Genomic DNA, 6,031 nt, shown 5'->3' on the forward strand with positions numbered 1-6,031 from the left:
AAAAATATCATATAATGGGCAAATCCCAAACAACCAACATCTCAGCTTTCATAGCAATTAACTTTTTGCTGCCTTTGCCAAAATCCTAGAAGTTTTTCTTCTAAAGGAGATGTACACTGCAGTTACATCCTTTTCTTACTACTGAGTTTTGCAGTTCCTCCAACATTCTTCCTCACCATATCTCCTACCCAGTTACACTGAAGGATCCAAATAAAAAATTGTAAATGTAATGAGAATGTTTCAAGGTGTCTTTATTTAAGTGGATTTATGTTTTAATTCAATTTGACTTGACAATATTTGTACCCATTGGGCTAAAACAGTCCTGGTAAGAGATCATGGGCCTAAATGTTAGACAGAGACATTTTATTTCAACCCTTCTAATTTTTTCTAAGACTTAAATTCTGTCTGGCCCTTTTTCCTACAGTTATGGTTTACAACATTCTTTTGCGTAGTGATTTGTGCAGTAGATTTGTGCAGAAACAGCCTTTTTTTCTTCTTTTTTAAAAACAGTCTTTCCTTTTGTGTTTTGTGTGGTTTTCAATTTGAATAGGCATTTGTTAATGGAGAAAGAAAAAAATATTTGAGTTATGAGTACAAACTCTTATTCTTATCTAATTTCCTGTTGAGTAGAATTTATTTCATCCCCTTTTTCTTAAAATAATAAAGTTCAATTGTTTTAAAATAATTTTTTAACTCATATAATTTTAATTTTACTGTGCAGGAAATAAAAGCAGACATGAAGCACAAATTAAATTAGGGAAATACTTAATAATTATTTAGATTTCTTCCAAATCTGAGACTTTTTTCTACAAAGCTAGAAGAGACTATTTTTCTGTCTCTTCATACTAAAGTGACTCAGATCTGCTATTCTAGAGGCTGCTCTAATCTGTCCATCATTAGATAACTACTGAAAGGATGCTATTTGTATATTCATACTGTGCTGGTTGAGATGGGTACACATGACAGTATAAGCTTGATTAATTCTATTAATGAACTCATAATCTAATTGAGTTTATGCATACCTTTTGACCCATAACCTTGTTGATCTAACAATATGTTAACACACATGGATGGGTTGGTATGGATCTGTGGATAGAGACATGCTGAATATATCTTATATACCTTTGCAGATTCTTTTGGTTTCATCTATCTCTAGGACCTTCATCTCTTGCACACATTTTGTGTGCCTCAGATGCTACTGCTGTATCTGACCAATCTTATGACAAGCCCAGGAAGTTTTACCAGTGGAGCCTGGCCAGCTCAGTGCTTAGAACCTCTGTGGTCTCCCACTACTTTCAGATTTATACGGTATACTACATTACTAATCCTGGGCCATAGCTTCCTAAAGAAACTCTCAATGAGTCAAAAAGGTTTCTGCTATATGAGAAATTCAGGCTGGATATGGTGGCACACTCCTGTGATCCCAGCACCTGGGAGGCCGAGGCCCGAAGATCACTGTGAGTTTGAGACCAGCTTGAACTGCATAATAAGATCCTGTTTCCAAAAGAAAAACAAAACAAAACAAAACAAATAAAACAAACAGTACAAAACACTACAAAGCAAAACCCCTCCCAGAGAAAAGCAAAATATAAAGCACAAAATAACAGTTTGACAATAGTAAGTAGGGAGATTGATCTGTCTCAAATGGTAAGGGGATCAAGAGGTGGAGAGCGGTGAGAAGGAGGAGAAAGGGGATGGAAAAAGGAATTAAGGTGTGTTGTATACATGAACTAACTCTGCACAAGAAGTGTAAACTACATACTGCTGATTTCTACAAACAAAAATATGACTTAGGAATGTGACAGTTATTTTGGCCAAAGAAAAGCAGATGCTGGAAAGATTTTGGCAGATAAATACTTTTTCCTTTTCTTCCTCTGATGGGTCACAGAGGACCAGTTTCTCTAACCACAAACTCTGGGTGGCTGAGCAGGTGACCTTAAAGAGAGTGGCTGAGACTCCTCAATTTCACAGTGATATGGAGACCGTTGTTCTTTGAAGTTATCTACATTGCTTGGTTTTGAGTTGTGTCTTACTTTTCTTTCGGTCTTTGTGCCCTAGAGTTATTCTTCTAACAAAGTAATACCATATAATCCTTGCCCCAATTTCTGTTTTCTAGAAATCTTCAAGTTAAGATAGATAAAAGGGTCATCTCTGAGATTATAGGACACACAAAGGAATGATTTGTGCTTAGTGAACATTTATGTTGGAAGTAGCCAGGGTCAGTTTTGGAAGACCATGGTCAGGGCCACACAGTCTTTGCAGGGCAGGCCTTTGAGGAGAGCAGTGTCATGATGGAGACTGGTTCTTAGAAAGGTAGATAAGATAGAATAGAAAATTGCTCTGGACCTGCTGTGCAGGCCCCGCCCCTGGGATGAGCTGAGATGGCAATTGAGACTGGGCATGGTGGCATGCACCTGCAATCCCAGCTCTTTGGAGGCTGTAAACAGGCGGATCACTAGGAGTCTGATCTAGTAATGAGACCCTGAACACCCTGCAGACCCTTCTCTAAAATACAGAAAAAAAATAGAGTAGCATGAGAGGGGGAGAACAGAGACAGGAAACCTAAATTTTGATTTCATTGTGGGAATGATACAGGGTAAAACAGTAGCAATTAAAAGATAGTATCTTTAGTAGTACCTTAGGATGGCTTTGACCATCTTGGTGAACTAGGAAGTAAAGTAATTGACTAGAATTGAGTAAGAAGAAGGGAAAATTGGTAAGTTGGGTGGAGAACCTCAATGCGTTCTCCCAAGGTTATACTCCTAAGCATCCATGGTCCACATGGGGCCACAATGGTTGTTGCTGGGCTTGGCTGTGTGGGTATATGCATTGCTATTCTCCATTAGCTTGCTGTAGGCCATCTGCAGAATATCTCATTTCCTGATGAGTTTGTATACTCTAAACAAGTTGTTAAAATACTGATCACATATTTACATGGTCTATTCAATTTTGATTTTGTTGATTAAATGTTGATTTTGTAAGTTAAGAAATTAAAGTTAGTTTAATTTTTAAAAACTAAAGTTATCCCTATAGATACCATTATTTACACTATTTTTTTTTCAGAGACCAAACTTCAGAAAATGTTTATTTCACACAAGTGCTTCAAGTACATGTGTTATAACACTCGACAGTGAATTATAAAGATTCATATTAGGTCAGGTGTGGTGGCACAATGCCTATAAATCCCAGCACTTGGGAGGCTGAGACAAGAGGATTGCCATGAGTTTGAGACCAGGCTGGGCTGCACAGTGAGTTCAAGACCAGCCTGAAGTACATAGAGGATCCTGCCTCAAAATGGAAAAAAAACTCTTGATTAGACACCACTGTGTCTGTTAGAGGGCACATATTTGTGCATGTGTCATTTGGCAATGTCTCAAGCTCATTTTTTTTTTAATTTTTAAAAAATAATTTTATTGAGAAAGAAGTACCAATGAGACAGTTTCAAAACAGGTTAGCAGGACAGTTACAATAATTAATACATTGCATATTGTTGTCTTTGTAGTAGTTATTCATAGTATAAGATGCAGACGTGATATCTTGTCTAAACGCAATTTATTCAAAACTCTCTCTGGTAAGGTATCATTAAGCAGCCATTGTCTGCGAGCATGATGTAGAATGCATCTTCTAAATTCTGGTGCTGCTTCTGTTTTAGCCCTGCTTCTTCCTTTAGCTTTGTGTTTCTACTCGTGTTCCGTGCAAATCTGTTTACCTTTTGTTGATCTTCAAAAGTGACATTGACGTCTTCTACTGCCACCTTTTTCTTGGTGGCCGCCATCTTGGGACTCGAGCTATATATATCTTAAAAGAATACTTCACTCTACAGAATTATTATTTAGTTCTCATAGCATTTTACAAAATGATCAAAGTCCTTCATAAAATATAATTTTATTTAATTTACTGTGAAAATTTTAAGTGATCTGTGGCTTTAGAATATCTCATTTAAATTTTATTTAATATTCCTACATAAACATTTTTGCATCAATTCATATCCACATCTCTTGTTTCTTTACGTACAGTATTTTTTAATGAACAATCAGCTAAGCTCTGTGGTTCCATAGTGATTGGCTTGTCTTCTGGTTGTGAAGCCAGACTGACCACAGAACAGTCAAATAGCTATGACTGTTGCCTAGACTTTGCTGTTCATGAGAAGGCAGAAGTAGATTGAGCAAGCCAAATTTCATTCTGGTCTGAAGTGAAAAAATGTGTGCTTGGTTAGTGTAATTGTAAACTTTTTACCTACATTTTATTATATTTTTGAGTACTTTTTGAACACTTGCCTGCCCAGTTACTGAGTGCTTCAATGTGTATTGACGTTGTCTATGTTAAGATTGTTCATTTTCCTAGAGGAGCGAATAATTAACACTCAAAAAACCCCCAAATATACAGATAGGCAGCGATAAACTATAAACTAGAGGAGATAGTGTAGCTGTACAGCACATGAGCTGAGAAAGTTTAGACTCCTCAAATTAGAAAACAAAAACAAAACAAATTAAAAAAAAACCTCAAAGCACCCAAGCCCAAAAATATGGAAAGGAGCTGTATTAGAGAAAAGGAGATGTGTTATAAAGGTGATTTCCAGACAGTTAAAGTATCATGTGGTTGGTGACATAGGTATAGATCTGCTTTTGTCTAAATCTTTCTGTGGTGGCACAGGAATCACTTTTTCAGGGATGGCATCATGAGTGATGCTGCCCTTGCCTTCATTATTGACAGCACCTCTGATGCTGTTGAGCAGGTGCCATTTTCTATGAGTCCCCACAACAGATTTTTCAGAGACCAGACCTCACCCATAGAGGAGTGTTTCTGCTGAATTTTGGTTATACTAGAGTCAGCAGCTTGTCATCAGTAACAACAGCTTTCAGTTTCATTATAGGAACCTTTAGAAATCAAACAAAGGCTTGTGGGAATCTGACCAGCATTAGGCAAACTGTGGGAATTTCAGAAGTAGGGGGGAGCATCATATTCAAAGTGATGGAGGATGGGGTGTCCCTGGTGCCCAAAGCCACCTTAGTGAAGGAAGTGAATTGTGGACTGCAAGGAACAGACAGAGGAAAATGAAACAAGACACAGAGACTTTTTTTTAAATTGTTTAATGCTTACATAGAGGAAAAACTATGTACTATGAGTTGGCTCCTTTAACCAGGTCAAGGAGCCTATGGCAGAAGTTCTATTTTTATTTTTTACTTTAAAGAGAATAATAAAAAAATGAAAACAGTACAGAATTTTAAAGCAAAATGATAGGAAATTAGGCATCATTATTTAATCTTTCAAAGAACCAGCTTTTTGCTTTTTTAATTCTTTGAATCGTTTTCTTCGTCTCAATTGAATTAATTTTTGCTCTAATCCTTACATTTTCTTCCTATCTTTGGGCTCTGGGTTCGATTTTCTCTTCCTTTTCTAGTTGTTGAAGGTGCAGCATTAGGGTATTTATTTGTTCCTGTTCTGTTTTCCTAACGTGTGAGTTCACAGCTCTGAGTTTCCCTCTGAGAACTGCTTTCATCGTATCCCATAAATTTCGATAAGTTGTGCTTGAATTTTCATTGAATTGTAGATATTGTTGAATTTCTTGTTTAATTTCATCTGTGACCCATTGGTTGCTGAGTAGGGTGTCATTTAATTTCCATGTATTTAGGGTTTTTTTCTGGTTTCTTTTGTCATTTATTTCCAGCTTCATTGCACTATGGTCAGATAATGTGCATGGGATAATTTCTGTTTTCTTACATATAAAATTAATCATGACCTATGAACCAGTATGTGGTCGATTTTAGAAAATGACCCATGTGCAGCTGAGAAAAATGTGTATTCAGCTGTGTTTGGGTGGAACACTCTGTATATGTCCACCAAGTCCATTTGTTTCAAGCTCTGGTTCAGTTCTGTTATTTCTTTGTTAATTTTTTGTTTGGTTGACCTATCTTTTGGGGATAAGGGGGTGTTAAAGTCTCTTGTTAAGATTGTGGTATTGGATATTAGATTTTTCATGTCCATTAAGATTTGCTTTATATAGTTGGGTGCTCCCGTGTTTGGTGCGTAC

Source organism: Octodon degus, unplaced genomic scaffold, assembly GCF_000260255.1.
Source record: "Octodon degus isolate 3935 unplaced genomic scaffold, OctDeg1.0 scaffold00081, whole genome shotgun sequence".
Taxonomy (NCBI): domain Eukaryota; kingdom Metazoa; phylum Chordata; class Mammalia; order Rodentia; family Octodontidae; genus Octodon; species Octodon degus.